The 20286-nt window shown below is 54.3% G+C and overlaps 1 pseudogene across 1 annotated transcript in view; it reads left to right on the plus strand.

Moving 5' to 3' along the window:
* The window catches only part of LOC311220856 (talin-1-like), a 43300-nt pseudogene extending 23367 nt beyond the window's left edge, over positions 1-19933 (plus strand). The window contains exons 22-57 of the transcript in view: positions 3118-3259; positions 4280-4395; positions 4500-4628; positions 4712-4825; positions 4903-4970; positions 5405-5542; positions 5631-5750; positions 5912-6109; positions 6396-6535; positions 6880-6973; positions 7154-7243; positions 7353-7475; positions 7580-7723; positions 7831-7989; positions 8107-8247; positions 8506-8687; positions 9049-9181; positions 9537-9638; positions 9760-9930; positions 10080-10229; positions 10572-10673; positions 10840-10959; positions 11073-11219; positions 12171-12337; positions 12443-12536; positions 12636-12761; positions 13046-13162; positions 13242-13427; positions 13553-13660; positions 16968-17073; positions 17208-17332; positions 17500-17625; positions 17910-17972; positions 18221-18403; positions 19143-19268; positions 19808-19933. The product of the transcript in view is annotated as a talin-1-like (transcript). The remainder of the gene's footprint in view (positions 1-3117; positions 3260-4279; positions 4396-4499; positions 4629-4711; positions 4826-4902; positions 4971-5404; positions 5543-5630; positions 5751-5911; positions 6110-6395; positions 6536-6879; positions 6974-7153; positions 7244-7352; positions 7476-7579; positions 7724-7830; positions 7990-8106; positions 8248-8505; positions 8688-9048; positions 9182-9536; positions 9639-9759; positions 9931-10079; positions 10230-10571; positions 10674-10839; positions 10960-11072; positions 11220-12170; positions 12338-12442; positions 12537-12635; positions 12762-13045; positions 13163-13241; positions 13428-13552; positions 13661-16967; positions 17074-17207; positions 17333-17499; positions 17626-17909; positions 17973-18220; positions 18404-19142; positions 19269-19807) is intronic.
* Positions 19934-20286: the final 353 nt, after the last annotated feature.

Consider the following 20286-nt stretch of genomic DNA (forward strand, 5'->3'; position numbering starts at 1 on the left):
GTAGATAAGGGACAATTTCATCTGGCCCCAAAGAGGCCCACTGCTGCCCAGAGCCAAGCCATGAGCAACACAGTCCGTGCCTCTGTGAGAGCACATCCACGAAAACAAACAGACAAAGAAACGAACAGAACCCTGCGGCTCAACAGCAGTTGGGAGAGCGAGAAACCCCCCCGCAGACACCAAAGTCAGTGCAGAAGGAGGGGGAGGAGGCGCTCCAGGCGCTGGAGCTGAAGCCCCCCTGCGGCTGCTGGAGAGGCCCCTGGTGGAGCAGGCTGTTCCCCCCCTCCCCGATGCTTGGGAAACTGAACAAACATCACAGCAAATATGCAAATATACCAAAACTTCTAGACTGTTACTTAGATAATGCCTACATCACCTTTCCCTGCTCATTCAATTTCAAACAGCTCTGTTAAATACTACATGCCACACCTTTAACACCTTCAGCAACCCTTCCTTTATCTTTCTCCAGCCCGTACTTTTCTAATACCAACACCAAAGGCTCAATCAGAGTCCAACTTAATTCCATACCTTTTCCCTCCAAGATACTGAAACAACATATCAATCAATATACCATATTTCATCCCATTTTCCTTCTTTCCACAAAAACAACATTAACTGTAATATGGTGTTATAATTAATAGTTCCATTTAGGGGCCACTCCGCTCCATCCTCTAGTTTATAAAGTGGCCACCATTGATTACAATATTTGATAAGAGTTCTTTACTTTCTGTACCCTCTCACCCCACTATATCCCTCCAATGTGTTAGTATACACCCTAGGGGGCTTTTCCTCGGGATTTCTTTGCTTTGAACTTTTCCTATTGTAATCTACAGTGGTTAATATTCCACTGTTTTCCTAGAAGCTCTTTACTAGTCAATCCCAATCCCTCCAAAACTCACAATATATAGATACACAAATAAAATCAAACCACTGTAAATTAACTGCCTGTTGACAATTACACTGAGGACATTTAAACCTGATGAGCCGATAATATGCCTGGGCAAATTTTGTTCCCTTAGACATACACCTCAATGGCAGTTCTTATATTTACATATTTACATATTAACATATGAATAAAAGAATACTTTAACAAAAATGCCCGGGCTTTTATATATACAATATACAATGTACAGTTATTATTCCAGTTAGAATTATTCCTCAGCAGCTGCAAACACTATGCCAGTTGCCATTAAAGCTTGCTTACCGTCCTCCTGTCCTTTTCTTAAAATCTCGGACATCCCCAGAGTTAATGGGGATGGCCACGTATCCCATTCCTGGCTGGGGTCCCCCCATCGCTATTTCTCGTAGAGGATATAATCCCTCCCTTAAAGCAGATTTCTGATTTCTTGCCCTGCTTCTGGTTACCGGCCCCTGTGTTTCATGATCCGATTCCGATTCTCCTGGATTAGCTAATTCGGGGAGTCCATTAAGGACGGGAGCCGTTGGTGCGGGCGGTGGAATATAGGGCGGGGGTGGTGTCGGGACTTCTAAGTCCTTTCTCTTTTTATCCCGCCCTCCTTTTTCTTTTAGAGGATATAGATGCATCCTCGCATCTGAATTTATCCAGAGGTGCACATACTCACTTTCTTCTAGACTAAAGGGTTCCTTTGAGTTTACATAAATATTTAGGCCTGACAAACCCAATCTTCAAAAGACCCAAATACAGGCCAGTAAAGGTGGTCTCCTCGAATCTGTTTACCACCCCAAACTTCAACACAATAATGTATCATTTTTACTTTATTCCTTCCCCGCCTAAAAGGGGAATCCTGCCAATTTTTAATCATTAATCCCGGGGTAACCTAACATCAGACGTTACCCCACCCATGGGACCAGAAGGCTTACTCTTCTTCTGTCCCATCTTCCAGAGTGCCCTCACACGCACACACACACGCTCCCCCTTTTCGTGGCCCAGTCCCTCGCGGGATGTGGGAACCGCACTACCGAGGGGTCCGCTCTCGCTTCGTCCGCAATTGGACGTCTCAGTTGTCACACTCTGGGAAACCCAACCCCAACCGAACGGAACACCGGCCTATACTTACCCACCCCGTGGGTCTTCGTTCGGGCTTCGTGCACAAAGGTTGCCTGGGGTTTACCGGTTTTATTTGCTTGTGTCTAATTTTGGGTTTGTCGGTGAAGGGTTTGAATGAAAGTAGTCCTAGCGAAGGCCGCTGAAATCAGCGGGGCGCCCCCTCCGAAGGTCTTTCAATCAGATTTGCCTTCATCCGAGTCACGGCACCAAATTGTTATAAATTAGACCACACAATTTACTGGTCTATTGAAATTATTTTATTAATCAAGTAAGCAGACACAAGCAAAACAGCGCTGGGCGGCTGGGGAGTCTCCGCTCCGCAACAGCACGCAACTTCCCTTTCCAGTGTTGCTGTTTTATAGCAGTTGAATTCCGGCTTATCAGGACTTGTTGAACTGGCTGAGGCTGCGCAGTCTATTGTTGAGAGGGGGGTCGTTGTTCCTCTGCTTCGTGTTCAGGTGGGGGAAGTGAAGCGGCAAAAAGGATGTCTTGTGGTAAGGAATTTCACAGAGTCTGGTTTCACTCAAGGATGTTTACCCAACACCCCCTCCTGGTATCTGCTTAATCCTCCCCCTTTATCAAGGCCATTAAATTGTACAACCTTATCTCCTCAGCAGATTCTTTAAATTCTCAAGGACAATGAACAAACCCCTACTAATTTATCACAGTTTGGGTTGGGAGGGACCTTAAAGACCATCTAGTTCCAACCCCCTGCCATGGGCAGGGACACCTCCCACCAGACCAGGTTGCCCAAAGTCCCATCCTGGCCTTGAGCACTTCCAATGATGGAGCATCCACAGCTTCTCTGAGCACCCTGTTCCAGTTCCTCACCACCCTCAAAGTGAGGAATTTCTTCCTTATATCTAGTCTAAATTTACCCTACCTTAATTTAAAGCTGTTGTCTTATTGCTACACTCCCTGACAAAAAGTCCCTCTCCACAGCCACTAGCAGTCAGATCTGCAGATGGCCGTGCTGCAGGCAGCAGGGGGGGCGGGTTCGGCACCCAGAGCCTGCATGGCTGGAGGTGGGATCTTCACCAGAGGGACCTGCAATCTGTGCCCACAGTGACCCTCTTCTCTGGTCGCAGGTGGTGGCAGATCAGATCCCCATGCTGGTGCAGGGTGTGCGAGGAAGCCAGTTGCAGCCGGACAGCCCCAGCGCCCAGTTGGCTCTCATTGCCGCCAGCCAGAACTTCCTGCAGGTACCCCCAAACCTGCTGTTGGCCGTAGGCAGGTAGGAGACAACTGCGTAGTGCTCTGTCTCATTCCTTCTTTTGACAGCCCAGTGGGAAGATGGTGTTATAAATCGCTCAGTCCCAAAATAGGATTATAATCAAAGTTTACAATTTATTAAAGGAATAGAGGTAAGCAAACAGCGCTGGGTGCGCCGGGAGTCTCCGCTCCACCAGAACGCACACCAGTTACATCAAGTAGCTGATTTTTATGCTCCTAGGCTGATACATATTTATTACTACTTCTAAAAAAAAAACACCTGGGTTATTATAATTAGCTTCCGGGATCCAAACCCTCCTACTGGAGCATGCATATCAGTCTCCGGTGGTCCCCCTGGGGGTCTCTGGGGGTCTTTCATGCTGAAGGCTCGTAGTCTTCCTCTCAGGTTTTTTTTCTTGTCCTTCCCCTTTGTACTCCTTGGCAGCATGTCAAAAGCTTACACAGCGTCCCCTGCAAGTTTTGTCTCCTAGCCGTCCTTCAGCTTCTTTTTTCTTCTCCTTAATCTCCTGGCCACCTGGCCAGATATCAGGGGCTTGCATAGTGTCCCATTCAGAAGCCATAACAGTCACTAGTTGTTAGCAGTTGTTCTGAAACCCCCAGACATCAGAGACTTCAAAGAAAGAACATACAAATACAAATAGCTCTCTATTGACACTTCACGAGTAGTTAAATCATTCCTCACAGACCATCCACAGAGACACTCCAGTCACATCTATAGCAGTGCTAAATCAACCACAAAGGAGGCAAAAAGGCTGTAACTGTTAGGAATAAGAGTTCAGAATCAGTAACAAAAGCAAATAGGCTCATGGATTTGAGGAATATTTCTGAAGATTTGATAATTTGACTATAATGAGGGGGAGACTGGGACACAGGGAGGAAAGGGAAGAAACCACATCTGTGGGAGGAAAGGGAAGAAACCACATCTGTAGAAGAATTAAATTGCCAGTGCAGGACCCAGAGACAGACAGAACTGCTCTCTATTGACACGAATCAGATGAACATATCTCACAATGGTAGCTGCAGCCAAGGCCACAGTGCCCACCATCACTGACCAGGCCTCCACCATGCAGCTCAGCCAGTGTGCCAAGAACCTGGCTGCGGCCCTGGCCGAGCTCCGCACAGCCGCACAGAAGGTGAGAGGCTGGCGGCTACCCAGTGCAGAGGGCAGGCAGTTGGGGATGGCCCTCCTTGTGGGCCGAGCTCCCTGCAAAGTTGCTCTTCCTTCTCCCCGACACAGGCACAGGAGGCCTGTGGGCCCCTGGAGATCGACTCAGCACTGGGCCTGGTGCAGAGCCTGGAGAGGGACCTTCAGGAGGCCAAGGCAGCCACCAGGGATGGCAAGCTCAAGCCTCTGCTGGGAGAGACGGTAAGGGCACACAGGGCAGCAGGCACAGGGTTTTGGGGGCTGGCTGGGTAAGGTGTAACCCCTGCTCACTGGTTGCTCTGCATATGGAGAAGTGTGCCCAGGACCTGGGGCACACTTCTCCATTGGCACCAAGGCCGTCACCTCTGTCATTGCTCACCTCCTGGGCGAGGTGGCCCAGGGCAACGAGAACTACACAGGTATTGGCTGTCAGGCCTCAGCTGGGCCCCAGCAAGGGGCCAGGCTCTCACTGACTGACCGCTCTCCCCCACGGCAGGCATTGCTGCCCGGGAAGTGGCCCAGGCACTGCGCTCACTCAGCCAGGCTGCCCGTGGTGTGGCAGCTGTGATAAATTAGTAGGGGTTTGTTCATTGTCCTTGAGAATTTAAAGAATCTACTGAGGAGATAAGGTTTCACAACTCACGGCATTGTAACAAGGGGACAAAGCAAGACATCCTGTTTTGCCCCCACCTGAACACAAGCACAACGCATGATCACTGGAGGAAGAATAACGACCCCCAACAACAGACTGCGCAGTCTCAGGACAGGTCTCGACAAGTCGACAAGTCAACAGGTCTCGACAAGTCTTGACAAGTCTCGACAAGCCGGAACTTCAATGCTATAAAACAGCGACACTGGAAAGGGGAAGTTGCGTGCTGTGGTGGAGCGGAGACTCCCCAGCCGCCCAGCACTGTTTTGCTTGTGTCTGCTTACTTGATTAATAAAATAATTTCAATAGACCAGTAAATTGTGTGGTCTAATTTATAACAGCAGCCAAGACCTCTGACCCACAGGCACAGGGTGCCATTCTGAAGTGTGCCAGCGACATCATAGATAAGGCCAACAACCTCATCGAGGAGGCGCGAAAAGCGGTGGCCAAACCCAGAGACCCCAACAGCCAACTGTGCCTGGTCCAGGTGGGACTGGGGCCCATGGGGTGGCTGCAGGCTTGGGGCAGGCTGCCGGGGATGGCTGAAAGACAGCCACCACTCTCATCTTCTGCAGGTGGCCAAGGCGGTGTCGCAAGTGCTGAACCACTGTGTGAACTGCCTGCCCGGGCAGCGGGATGTGGATGCTGCCATTCGCATGGTGGGAGAGGCAAACAAGAGGCTGCTGGTGGATTCGGTGAGCTCAGCCCAGGGCTGAGGGGGGCGGGCAGGCATTGTGGTGGGCACCAGCTGTGCTGGATGCTCTCCAGAATGGCCCCAGATGTGTGAGGGTGCTAGACCTTCACCCACCAGCTCCCACATCTCCTCTGCCGCTCCTGACCCCCTCCCTGCCTCCAGTTCCCTCACAGCACCAAGACCTTCCAGGAGGCACAGAGCCAGCTGAACCAGGCAGCAGCAGGACTCAACCAGTCTGCCAACGAGCTGGTGCAGGCATCACGGGGCACCCCCCAGGACCTGGCCAAGTCCTCAGGCAAATTTGGACAGGGCTTCAATGAGTTCCTGCAGGCAGGAGTGGAGATGGCCAGCCTGTGCCCGGTGAGAGTGAACGCCCATTTGACAGTCCTGATTATTGTGGGAGGCTGTGAGCAGCTGTGGCTAACACCATTTGTGAGATGGAGTCTGGAGAGGGGCAAAATAGCAAGAGCAGGGGAGGAAGTGGCTTGTATTCAGTGATCATTGTCACCAAACACTTGCTGCTGATGGCCGGTAGATGAGTTGAGTGAAGGGAACTGGCGTAGCCTGGAAACCACCAGAGAAAACCAGGGTGGGCATGGAGCTTGGGAACCTGCTGTAGGTGACTACTCTTCTTGGCTCCTTGCAGAACAAGGAAGACCAGGTGCAGGTGTTGTCAAACTTGAAGAGCATCTCCATGTCCTCCAGCAAGCTGCTACTGGCAGCAAAGGCACTTTCTGCTGACCCTGCAGCCCCCAACCACAAGAATCAGCTGGCAGCAGCTGCACGGTAGGAGGAACTGCTCAGGTTGCATGGAGGGAGGTGGTCAAGTGCCAAAGTTTGTGCTGGGTCTGCAACTTCACGAGTCCTGGTGTTTGCCTCCATGGAGCTCAGCTTGCTATGGGGCCATCCTGAGACCATTTATCTAACGTCATCCTGACCTTGTTGCTCTATCACAGTCTTATCAGAAGAGACAGACCCTTGGGCAGGTAGGAATGTCCTCCAGACAGAACCTCTGCCCATTTCCTACACCAGGACATGTTCCACAGCCAGGTTAAGGTGTTTGCAATAGTGGTAGCTCTGGGCGGTGAAGTTGGCACTGATCCAGGTATGTCTCTCCCCTGTCCTGGCAGGGCTGTGACTGACAGCATTAATCAGCTGATCACCATGTGCATCCAGCAGGCATCAGGACAGAAAGAGTGTGACAATGCCCTGAGGGAGCTGGAGGTGAGAATTGGAGGCCAGGGGCTTGGAATTGGCTGGGTGCTGAGATGTCTGGGGTGGGGAGAGGAGCAGCTCCTCTGTGCCATAAGAGGCAGGAGAGAGCAAAAAGGAGCTGTGAGTGCAAGGTGTGGGATGTGGAGAGTGCAAACCCTTCCCCTTGACACAACACCCTTGTCTCTCTAGGCGGTGAAGGAGCTGTTGGAGAACCCCACCCAGGCTGTCAATGACATGTCCTACTTCAACTGCCTGGACAGTGTCATGGAGAACTCCAAGGTGAGTGTCTTCCTCTGGATTAGATGCTCAGCTGGTGGAGCACAGTGAGCTCTGAGGCTGGAGCACCAGGCAGGAGGTGGTCTCCAGCTGGTGGTTGTGTATCCTGCAGGTGCTGGATGAGTCCATGGCTGGCATCTCCCAGAATGCCAAAAACAGCAAACTGCCCGAGTTCAGGGAGTCCGTCAGCGCTGCCTCCAAAGCTCTCTGTGGGCTGACAGAGGCAGCAGCTCAGGTGAGACGCGCTCAGTCCCATCCCCATGCATCGTGCCTGGTGCTGGGAGCCCTCTCCTGCCTCTGCCCTGGCACAAGCCCTCACTGCCTCTCTTGTGCTCGCAGGCTGCCTACCTGGTGGGAGTTTCTGATCCCAACAGCCAGGCTGGACAGCAGGGCTTGGTAGACCCCACTCAGTTTGCCAGAGCTAACCAAGCCATCCAGATGGCCTGCCAGAACCTAGTGGACCCTGCCTGCACACAGTCACAGGTGAATATGAGGTGGGGCACCGTGATGGGCATTTTCTTGCCTAAAAGGGAGTGTTGCAAGAGTGGGGAGATGCTGTGGATCCTGCCTCGATCTGCTCTTCTCCACAAGTGCTGTCAGCAGCCACCATTGTGGCTAAGCACACCTCGGCTCTGTGCAACACGTGCCGCCTGACCTTCCGCACCGCCAACCCCGTTGCCAAGCGGCAGTTTGTCCAGTCGGCCAAGGAGGTGGCCAACAGCACCACCAACCTGGTGAAGACCATCAAGGTGTGTTGGGGCAGCACGGGTGGCCCTGCAGAGGCAGGCAGAGTAGAGACGGGAGGGTAGGTGGGATGTGGGGCATGCTCAGGGCTGGATAACTGCTCACTCTCTCCTGCACACCAGGCCCTGGACGGCACCTTCAATTAGGAGAACCGGGAGCGGTGCCGCACCGCCACAGCTCCTCTGATAGAGGCCATGGACAACCTGACAGCCTTCGCCTCCAACCCGGAGTTTGCCACTGTTCCTGCCCAGATCAGTCCTGAGGTGGGGTGCCACCGGGGCAGGGAGGAGTGGCCTGCCTGTGGTGGGAGCTGCTGCAGGGTGGGGAGGAGCTGCATGCCTCAGCACCAGTCCCTGCGGAGCGTGGGATGGGACCCAGAGCAGAGCTGATGTCTGGAGGGTGCAATGAGGAGGCAGCAGCAAGCGTTGGGCATCAAGAGACTGCTCCTGGGTGAGGAGAAGGGGTAACTTCCCATGCATGCCTGTCCATCCATGTCACTGGGCCACCATCTCCCTGCACAGGGATGCAGAACCATGGAGCCCATCGTTTCATCTGCCAAGACCATGCTGGAGAGCTCTGCTGGCCTCATTCAGACTGACCGCTCCCTGGCCATTAACCCCAAGGACCCACTGCAGTGGTCAGTGCTGGCCAGCCACTCTTGCACCGTCTCAGACTCCATCAAGAAGCTGATCACCAACATGAGGTGAGGGCAGGCTAGGACCCTCTCAGCCAGTCTGGTGTGCTTGGCCAGAGCCCCCACTGACCAGTACCCCCAGTTGGACTCATTCCAAGATGATGTTTTGGCTCATCTTGCTCCTGTTCTCCTTGGCTGCTGCAGGCAAGGGATGGGATGGAAGGTGCTGTCCTTCTTGCAGCACTGAAATGGTTTGATGGGAGACACATGCTGGTGAGCACGGGCTGGTGGGGCTGTGGTGCCTGGCTCTAACACCAGATTGCTTGAGGAGAGGGGTCCTGCCCCCCACCAGCACCAGTCGAGTTGTGTGGTAAAGGGGTGGCGTAGCACCAGGCAAGCCTGGTACAATGCTAATCCATCTGTCATGCAGGGACAAAGCTCCTGGACAGAGGGAGTGTGATGAGGCCATTGACATCCTGAACAGGTGTATGCAGGAGGTAGACCAGCCCTCCCTTGAAGCCAGCAGCCAGCAGCTGGCCCCTCGAGAAGGCATCTCCCAGGAGGTAAGTGGGGGGCAGCAGCATCCTTTTCTGGAGCCCCTGCTGGCTTCCTCTGCTTTCACACAGGGCTTTGGCAACCCTCCTTGGGTCTTTAGCAGGAGGCCTGCATCCATCCAGCCTAGTGCTGGATAGAGCACCTTTGTTCCAAGTTTTGTGTCCCTGCTGCATGTCTGTCTCAGTGAAACAGAGCAGGGCTGTGCTGCACCTGGGAAGGGCTGTCTGGTCACACAGCCCTTAGAGACAGAACTTGTTTAGCGATGAAATCAGGAATTTGGAGCCTTGCTTAATAGCAGCAGGTTAACTCCTCTCTAGCAGAGTTCAGCGAGGCCAGCCTTGCCATGCACTCTCTTTTCAACAGGCTTTACACAACCAGATGATTACAGCTGTGCAGGAGATCAACAATCTGATTGAGCCTGTGGCCAGTGCAGCGCGGGCTGAGGCCTCACAGCTGGGACACAAGGTAATGGGAGGGGAGGGATGGGGAGAGGGTGTTCAGGCACCAGGCGTATGGAGGAGTCCACATCAGGAGGAGAGGTTTTGACCAGCGTGTGCTAGGAGCTACTGACACTGCTCTTCCCTAGGTGTCCCAGATGGCTCAGTACTTTGAGCCGCTCATTTTGGCAGCTATCAGTGCTGCCTCCAAGACACCCAACCACCAGCAGCAGATGAACCTCCTGGACCAGACCAAAACGCTGGCTGAATCTGCCCTGCAGATGTTGTACACCGCCAAGGAGGCTGGTGGGAACCCCAAGGTGAGCAGGAGGTGCATGTGGCAACAGTGTGAGCCTCAGACATTTGTCACATGTCATACATGCATGCTGGGCACCAAAATCCATAGCAAGTGTCTGGTGTCCCTGCTGGGGGGGCAGCTTCCTTCTCTCATTCCATCTCCTCCTTGCAGCAAGCTGCCCAGACACAGGAGGCTCTGGAAGAAGCTGTGCAGATGATGAAGGAGGCTGCGGAGGACCTGACCACTACACTGAACGAGGCAGCCAGCGCTGCAGGTGTTGTCGGGGACATGGTGGACTCCATCACCCAGGCCATAAACCAGGTGAGGGGAACACAGAGAGGGCTGGGGCTGAAGGAAAGGAGAAGTCAGAGTCAAACCCTATGTGGGACTTTGTCGTTTCTTGTCTTCCTTGGGATGCTGGCTCTGAGTCCTGCTTGGGAAGGAGAGGCACTGCACTTGAGCAACCAAAGAGGCAGGGAGAGATGCAGGAAGATGTTTAGATCTTTCCCCATTGGAGTTCTGAGGGCCAGTCTGGGGAGGGAGTGCCCAGGGCCATAGTGGGCATAACCCCAAGCAGGGAAGCACAAGTCTCTTGCCATGCTGTAATCAAGGAGTGTCTCTGGGCAGGGGCTGGAGCCAAACTCTCCTGATGTTCTCTTGCAGTTGGATGAGGGGCCAGTGGGCAAGCCAGAGGGGACCTTTGTGGACTACCAGATCACGATGGTGAAGACGGACAAGGCTATTGCAGTGACTGTGCAGGAGATGGTGGGTGCAGGGGCCAGCAAGGCTGCCACTGCACTCCTATTCACCCCCACTCGAGACAGGAAGCAGAAAGTGGTGCTGCAGTCTCACCCAGGCAGGGCAGCTGTCCTCCTTGCTTACCTGTCCTACCATAGGGCCCACCTGAGCCCTGTTCTTCTTCCATCGGCAGGTCACCAAATCCACCACCAACCCAGACGAGCTGGGCATACTGGCCAACCAGCTGACCAACGACTATGGGCAGCTGGCGCGAGAGGCCAAGCCAGTGGCGCTCACCGCTGAGACCGAGGAGGTGAGAGGGTTGGTGGAGAGGGGCTGGGTGGGGTGGTTGGTGTGTCCCATCAGGTATGATGGGTGCAGGGGTTAGTTCCCTTCAGGCTCTCTCATGCACCCATTTGCCTCCAGATCAGCTCCCACATCAAGTGCCGGGTGCAGGAGCTGGGTCACGGCTGCACCACCCTGGTGACCAAGGCTGGAGCCCTGCAGTGTAGCCCCAGCGATGCCTATACCAAGAAGGAGCTTATAGAGAGTGCGTGCAAGGTTTCCGAGAAGGTGAGCTGCCCCAAGGGTCCCGGAGCAGGTAACAGGAGAGTGGAGGCAGGTGCTGGGAGGAATGCCAGATTGAGCCATGTGCCCTTTGAGCCTCCACCTTGGGTTCTCTTGTTGTCCTGCTGGGCTCTGTCTGCTCTCTCGGCCATGCTTGCCCTGGCACAATTCAGCTGGTGGGGCGTGGGACGGGTTCCCTTCCTGGCACCATAACAACAACTTGCGCTGCAATGGGTAACTGCAATGGCCGGGTGCTACCTGCTGAAGTGCTGGTAATGGCCTGCCGAGAAAGACTGTTCCACACCTTGGTGGCAGCCCAGGGCTCTCTAAATCAGCCATTGCAGAGGTGTGTGTAGCATTTGCTGCGTCTCTAGTAAGCCTGCAGCTCATGCTAGGTGATCAATATCCCCAGCGTCTTTTGCTAGTACAATGGAAAGCATCCTGCCCATCAGCCAGTCTAAAAAGCACAGTGATTAATAACATACAAAAAATGGTTTAAAAAATCCAACTGATAAGGGTAGAGCTGCAATGCTTGCAAGCAAGATTACAAAAGCAAAACAAATGCTGGTTCATACTGTCTGGCACGTCTGCATGCCCAGGGCCTCTTGTAGGTTCTTTCTTTCCAACCTTACTTTCCATCAGGAAACTTACTCTCTTATGAGTGCTTGCCAAAGTGCAGAAATTGAATTTAGCGCTTACAGAAGGAATGAGCTGTAACATTCTGATAAGGTGCTAGCCTTATTTGTTTGGAAAGTAGCAGAGTCCAATGTCTCCTGCACCCCCAAGCATGATAGGTATGAGATAAAAATAAATGGAAGCTAAGAAGGGGTGTCCAGACCATACAATTCCTGAGACCTCTCCTTGGATTGATTTATCCTGGGGAGGTGTCAGAGGTGTGTGGTGGGGATTGCATGAGCCTGCTCTGCCTCACTCAGTCACCCTGCTCGTACCATGCAGGTGTCCCATGTACTGGCAGCCCTGCAAGCTGGAAACCGTGGGACGCAAGCCTGCATCACTGCTGCCAGCGCCGTCTCTGGCATCATCGCTGACCTCGACACCACCATCATGTTTGCCACAGCAGGGATCCTCAGTCAGGAGAACTCGGAAACCTTTGCTGACCACAGGTACCAGGGTGGGGGGTAAAACACCTTGGCCAGCCCCTGCTCAGCTGAGGATAGGTGGGGCAGGCTCTGTCCCTCTGTCTTGCATCTTTGTAAGCTGTGGACCAGCTCCAAGGAGACCTGCAAGTTCAGGTCATACTGGCTGTTTCCCCCTCCAGCTCATACAGAGCTGATACTGGCTGATTTGAACTCCATGTATATGGCATGTTCTGGGGTGCCCTAATTTTCTGCTGCTGGGCCACACCACCTACAGCCTGACTGTGACCACAGCAAGCCATGACCCTGGTCTTGCTCTTCCTAGGTGGTTCTGATCAATGCTGTGAAGGATGTGGCCAAGGCACTTGGGGACCTGATCAGTGCCACCAAAGCAGCTGCTGGCAAAGCTGGGGATGACCCCACTGTCTACCAGCTGAAGAACTCTGCCAAGGTCTGCACTGGGGCGCAATGGGGAGAAGGGAATGGGGCAGGAGGGCTAGAAAAAGCAGGAAGGTGCTTCTGTGCCTGTCTAGGGATGGGAGGACAACTGGGAGGTAGTCAGGGCAAGGGGACACATAAAAGGTAGGGCACAACACAAAGTGGGAGATCAAAATGAGGTGGAGTATGGAGAAGGAAGGGACAGTTTGGGACCAAACCACAAAGGGAGGGACAGGTGCTGGCAGCGTTCCAGAGCTTTCTTGGGGCTTTTTCCCAGTTCTGTTCTCCCTTCCACAGGTGATGGTCACCAACGTCACTTCCTTGCTGAAGATGGTGAAGACTGTCGAAGACGAGGCCACGAAAGGGAAGCGTGCGCTGGAGGCCACGATAGAGCACATCCATCAAGAGCTGGTGGTGAGTACAGCCACAGCATTGTGGCTGGCCTCCTGCCCTCCTGCTGCCCTGCGCCTCACCCCTGACTCTCTGTTCTCAGGTCTTCTCCTCCTCAGTGCCTCCTGCCCAGGTCTCGACCCCAGAAGACTTCATCCGAATGACAAAAGGCATTACGATGGCCACGGCCAAAGCTGTGGCCGCTGGCAACTCATGTCGGCAGGAGGATGTCATCGCCACGGCCAATCTGAGCTGCTGTGCCATCGCGGATATGCTGCACACCTGCAAGGTGCCGTGTGGGTAGTCAGGGGACGTGGGGCTGGCACAGGTTTGGGGGGACAAGCGGGTGCCCTCCACAAGCCCCATTGTGGCAGGGGAGGCATCTGGATGCGAATCGCTATCTCTGGGTTCCAGGAGGCTGCCTACCACCTGGAGGTGAGCGTGGACGTGCGGCAGTGGGCGCTGCGCTTTGACAGGGAATGTGCTGGTGGCTACCTGGAGCTGCTGGAGCACGTGCTGGTGGTGAGTGTCCCCAGCCCCATTCCCATGGTTTGCTGAGGCCACCCATAGATACCGGGGTGCTCCCCAGATCCCCAACTTCCTATGGGCTCTGCAGCTCTTCCCTCTGAGGTCTTTTAGTGTGCTCCCCCTTACTGCCTGTCCCTGAAGCACCCAAGGTGAGCCCTGCTATGGGGCTGAGCGCAGGGGAGGAGGTAACGTGCGGTGGCCACTGGCACGCAGGTCGTGCTGCCTGTCCTTCAGGTCCTGACATAAAGGAGAGACCTGCTGGCTGCCTTGAGACTGCACAGCTCTTCATTGCTGCAGTGCTCTGGGCTAATGCTGTTAAAGTTGCTTTGACCTGACCTAGACATTTGATGTCAAAATCATCTTGAAAAAGCAGGTGCCAGATTCCTCTTCCCTTCCTTGCCCCTGTACCTAGCGTGTGGCTCACCTCCATCCCCATGATGGTCCCATACAGGAAAGGAGCACCTCCTGTGTTCCCTGATTGCTTAGGCAGGCAAGGTGAGGAGGGATGGGAGGGCTGCCTATAATTACTTACAGAAGCAGATGTCAGAGTGATCAACAAGCTCTGAAGAAAAGTATTTGGGTAACAACAGATGGAGATTAACTGGCCATAAACAGAGGCTGGAAATTTACAACACAGGAACAGAATCCTGAAGCAGCTTCCATTATGAGTAGTGGGAGTGAGAAACTTAGCCAGTGTGAAAACAGAGCTCATTAAGCTTACACAAGAGTGTGCGAGACAGGCAGTGCCTGCAGTGGCAGAGGTGTTGACTGTAAAGGCCAGCTGCACTCTTTTGATCCAGTCTTCCTCCAGCTTAGTCCTCCCGAGTACTTCAGTTGGCTGCTTTAATTAGCTGTCCTACAAGATCAGTGTAGTTCATATGAAGCGAATTAAGGCTAGATTAACCAAGAGTTGGGAAGAAAGGATTCAGTGAAGTGCTTCCAGTGGTTTGCATTCTTGGCAAGATTGTAAGAGCTGATCCTGCTGCAAGGATGCACAGAGTGTGTGCCTGTAGATCTGATGATAGCCCTGGACCTGAAGCAAGGAAAAAGGGCAAGCATGGGGTCAGTTATGCAGCACAATTTCACTAGGTTGGTTAAAAGGGGATTAAGAACAAAGAGGGAGGTAGGCAGGACCCAAGGGCTAGAAATTGAAGCCAGACGGGGGAAATCAAAGGATGGTTTTATCTGAAAGACATAACCATTGGGATACAGTTACAAAGAGCAGTGAGTTTTTCATACTCTGCATCTAGATCAAATGTCTTTCTGGAAGATGCTTTAGCCACTCATAAGTCATCGCAGCCAAGACTGAAATGCTAGGTGAAATTCTCTGGGTGACCTGTTGTTAACAGATGATTGGGCTAATGACATACTGTGGCAGTGCCCAAGGTCAGACTACTTGCAGAAGCATGTTATTCCACTGCATTTTGGGTGTAAGCTTCCATCTGTCATGCAATGTCTCCTGAATATCATACATGCAGTCCATCCCATTCATTGGAGGTACATCTTAGTAAGCTTATGGCCTCTAGAAAGAGACCATTTAGCAATTTTAAAAACCTTGTCAGAGCAGATGATAGACTTAATAATACTGCTTTTTGTCCAGACATGCTCACGAGGGCAAATTGGCCACTGCTGTCAGCTTGGGGGCTCCCTGCCATATGCAACTGCCATGACTTTGCTGGGATGGCCCCACACAAGTCCCAAATAAAGTTAGGAACCCTCCAGACTCTGCAGCACTGTGGTCTGTGAATGCAGGAAGCCAGCACAGAGGTCACATTTATGAGAGGGCAGCAGGTTCCCAGAAGGCAGCAAGCAGAAGGGATGAGGAGGTGCTGATGGGGCAGTCTGCAGCGCTGAGCCCTGCCCCACATTGAGGGATGTAGAAGGGAAGGTTATGGACAGGATACTGCCTTACCCCCCAGCATCAGTGAAGACTGTTGCTGTATGTATGCTGGATCTGTCCCTTTGGGAACCAACGCCTCAGTGTGCGAGCAGGAGTGGTTAGAGTTCAAGAGAGTTATTTGTCTCGGAATGGAAAACTTGGCTCCCAGCAAAAGAGTAAGCCAGCAGCATATTTCACTGGGGAGGGGAAGGAATTTGAACCTCCATGGGGACTTGGTATTTAATAACAATAGGTCTCCATCACCAAAAGCAGAGAAATGCAGGGTGAGAACTGCAGTTAGAGTTCAGGGTGGGGAGAAGTGAGGTGCCAAGCGGGGTGAGGAGGAGAGCCGCTCTGGGTGCGGGTGCCTCCTCCAGCCCTGGGAGCCTCAGGAGCCTGTCCATCAGGAATTATGCAGGGCTGAAGTATGAAGTGGTGATGGTAGCAGGGCCTGGAACCTCTGAGCCTTCCTCCCCACCTCTCCATCTCACCTCCTTCACCCCACCCCATGCGTATCCCCATTGCCTGCACGTCTCTGCCAGAGCATTCACTGCTTTCTTCTCTCTTCTCCATCTTCCCCCATCAGCTGGTGAGTAAAGTGACACTTGGTGTGCCTGCCAGTGTCTAACCTCAGCATGAGCAGCGTGTCCGTGTTCCCAGCCCAGCACTGGGGTGGCGCTGTGCCTACGTGGTTTGGGGCAGGACCCCGCCATCTGTGTCTGTACTCATCCCTGCTCAAGCTAATGTGTGGCCTCCGGTGTGCTGTAGTGTGTACATGCCTGCCCTCCATCCCAGCTGCAGGGGGGATCTTCTGGGAAGGGGACATGTCCCTGCAGGGGCTGGGACCTGGCTCCAGGGTCCTTCCATGCCCAGCTTGTGTTTGCAGATGAATCTCGGAAAGGGGAACGGTGAGGGGGGATGGCTTTCTGGAGCTTGAAGTGCTTTGAAGGGGGGAGAAAAGGAGATCCTGGGGGGCAGCTGCTGAGTGCTGGAAGGACCCTGACTTGAACTGAGGACCTCGGTGCTGCAAGATGTCCCAGAAACCATGGACTGAACAGGGCCAAGGAAAAGGAAAAGATCGTCCTGTCCCCACACAGGAGGAGACCAGTCAGCGTCGCTTGAGACAGGATGGCAAACAGTGAACAATACATACTCACAGGGGGTGGGGGTTCCTGCTCTCTTTCTGTGGGGGGAGCGCCTCAAATGGACTTGCAGGGTCCCCTTGTTTTGCAGTGGCACCAGCAGCAGCCTGAAATGTGTGGCTGCTGGTGCCATGGGCCCTAGGTGGGACTGGTGGTACTTTTTCAGGCAGATGAATTCTGGGGGCGAGGGGCAAAACAGGGTCAGAAGGAGCTACCAGGTAGGGTCCACCCTCTGCTTTGTGATCTCCCTAAGGTGCTTAGACCTGCTCCTTTCCCCCAGATCCTGCAGAAGCCAACACACGAGCTGAAGCAGCAGCTGGCTGGGTACTCCAAGTGGGTGGCCAGCTCTGTCACTGAGCTCATCCAAGCAGCTGAAGCCATGAAAGGTGAGTTCCATGTCTCTGTCCACCTTCGGGACAGCATCTAAGCCTGGGGCTCAGCAGCTGATGGGAGGAGGTAGGGTGGATCAGAAATGAAGCCGTATGTGGCTTTAACCTGTTTTGGTTTCTGTCTTCTCTAGGGATGGAGTGGGTTGACCCAGAAGACCCCAAGGTCATTGCTGAGAACGAGCTGCTGGGGGCAGCGGCTGCCATTGAGGCTGCAGCTAAGAAGCTAGAGCAGCTGAAGCCAAGGGCCAAGCCTAAGGTAGCATGGGGTGCTGAGCCCCACCTGAACCCCCTCTGGGGCAGCCCCTTCTCTCCTGAGTCCTACAGCCATCACTCCTGTCCCCAGCTCTACGTGTGCCCCCCTCAGCACCCTGCCACCTTCCTGGCAGCCCTGTGTAGGACTCACGCTCCTGTTTTTGTGTACAGCAAGCAGATGAGAGCCTGGACTTTGAGAAGCAGATCCTGGAAGCTGCCAAATCTATTGCGGCAGCTATGAGTGCCCTGGTGAAGGCAGCCTCAGCAGCCCAGCGAGAATTAGTGGCCCAAGGAAAGGTAAGGCTGGGAAGGGGAAAGAAAGGAGCAGTGTGTGAGTCAGTACCAAAGCACTGTGTGCACAATTTGTGGGGTCCTGGGCTGACCCCTTGAAGGTGGGCTTGCTCAGAGACATTGAGGTGAAGGTGGGTGGGATGTTCTAGCAAGGACCCTGGGGCTGAAGTTGGCAAGATGCAGAGCTTTCATGGAACAGGCAGGTGGATCTAGGACTGTGGTGGGCTCCCTCCCTTCTCCAGTGGCTGCCCGCAGCCCTCGTGCTTCACTAGTCCTCTCCTGCCTCACAGGTGGGAGCCATCCCAGCCAATGCAGTGGATGATGGGCAGTGGTCCCAGGGACTCATTTCAGCCGTGAGTATCAAGGTCGTGTAGTGCCTGTGGGGCAGGGGACATCTTCCCTTGTTCTTGCTCCGAAAAGGAGGATGCGTTGCCCTTGTGGGATGCCTCCGTGGAGGAGGCATCCCCACTGCTTGCTCCCTCTCCCACCAGCTGGGATATGGCATGAAAACTGATTGATTGTCCCCATCCCAAGTCCTGTGTCCTCCCTGGGACCCTCTCCTGGGAGGCTCCCACACCCCTCTGACACTCTCTTGCTGCAGGCACACATGGTGGCTGCTGCTACCAACAACCTGTGTGAAGCCGCCAACGTGGCAGTGCAGGGCCACGCCAGTGAGAAGAAGCTCATCTCGTCAGCCAAGCAGGTGGCTGCCTCCACGGCACAGCTCCTGGTGGCCTGCAAGGTGAAGGCTGACCATGACTCAGAGGCCATGATGAGGGTCCAGGTGAGTCCCAGGCTGCCTTTGAGCCCCAGCTGCCTCCTCCAGGCTCCTGAACACCCATGTGGGTGCTTGAAGGGTGGGTGGTGGTGAGAGGGGGCATGTGGGACTGTGGTATGAGGCCATGGCACAGAGGAAGCATCTCCACAAGGTTGTGCTCCCTGCCTGCATACTGTCAGTGGTTCACTTGGATGCAGGCTCCATGTAGCTTGGACCTTAGTTAGCTGCATGCATGCATAATTCTGGGCTCTTGTCCACCAGGCTGGGATTGCTGAGCCGGGAGCATTCAGGGCTGATGGTCTGGCTTGAGAATGCCTGAAATGTGTTCATCGAATCCCTGGCATTAATGTCTGGGGACATATTTTGTCATAGGAGATTAACCCTCCGTGGCCATGGCATGGAGGTTAATGCTCACATGCTGGGGGTTAACACAAGGATCCCAGTGGGACCTTGGGTGTGGCACCTCAGGGAAAAATCTGGGACAGGTCAGCCAGGCTGCCCTGAAGTCCCTTCCCTGCTACTCAGAAGGGAGCAGAGTGAGGGAAGCGCCACAGGAGCCTGACTGGGAGCAGCAGCGCCTGAAATGGTCATGAGCAGTGCTGCTGGCAGCAAGCCATCCTCAGGGATGCAGCTCCCACCTCTCCCGGCCACCTCTCCTGCCCTGCTGGGACAGGGCTTCCCCTGCCAAGGCAGCAGTTGTGCCCCAGGCTTAGGATGCTGTTTCCCCACCTCTTTCCCACTCCAGGCCGCCGGCAACGCCGTGAAGAGAGCATCAGATAATCTGGTGAAGGCAGCACAGAAGGCAGCTGCCTTTCAGGACCACGATGAGACTGTGGTGGTGAAGGAGAAGATGGTGGGGGGAATTGCACAGGTGAGGAGTGGGGCTACTCCAGTGGGGCAGGGGGAGCTTTGGCTGCCACCACTACAGCCATGTCCTACCATCCACCAACACAGAATACGTTCCCAAAGAGCCTCAAAACAATGCTGCAGACAGGGAAATGGCACCCATCCCACCCAGCTGGGCTTTGCGGTCTTCCTGCTGCTTGTAGCTGTGGGCACAGCCAGTGTTCATCATGCTCATCCTGATGTCCTAACAGTGTAACACCCTGCCTTCTTGGTGTGACACCTGTGCCATACCAGCATCCAGGATGCGTGCAAAGGGCAGAGCATTGCATAAGGGATGGGTGCAGCCCAGTGTGGGGTGGCACAGGTTCCATCTCTGCCTCCTGGATGTGAGACCTGCCTGCAGGGCACATTGCACTTTCCCATGTCTCCCAAGGAGCATGGTCTGGGATGCAGGGACTGCTCTGGAACCATGAGGTGGGAGGGGATGGGAGGGCGCAGAGCAAGGTGTGCTCTGTCTGTCACTGCCATGGGCTGCTGAGACATCTCACTGCGTTCCCTTGGCAGATCATTGCAGCCCAGGAGGAGATGCTGCACAAGGAGCGGGAGCTGGAGGAGGCATGCAAGAAGCTGGCAGTACAGCAGCAGTACAAGTTCCTGCCCTCCGAGCTGCAGGAGGAGGAGCAGAACTGAGCCCCACGCCACCGCTCTGTGCCTGGGCAGAGCCTTCCTGCCATTCATTGCACAGACTGCTGACGACAGCTCCTATTTAAGACACCCCACCTTGAGCAACGCCGGGCTGCCTCGGGTAGACTAGAGCCCTGCCTGCACCAGCGCACCAGGACTAACCCATACACTGCGCAGCACTGCCCCGAGCAGGTACCACACCAGCATCTCCGCTTTGCCACCCAGCCCGCCTTCCCACGCGCCTGCGCCAGGGCCCAACCAGCACCCCTGTAGGGGGCTGCTAGGAGTGGGAGCCTGTCCTGGACCGGCTCAGGGTGCCCCCGCTGCTAGCCCCAGTTGCAGGGACATAGGGCTCCCTC

Source organism: Netta rufina (assembly GCF_964035555.1).
Source record: "Netta rufina genome assembly, chromosome: W".
Classification (NCBI taxonomy): Eukaryota; Metazoa; Chordata; class Aves; order Anseriformes; family Anatidae; genus Netta; species Netta rufina.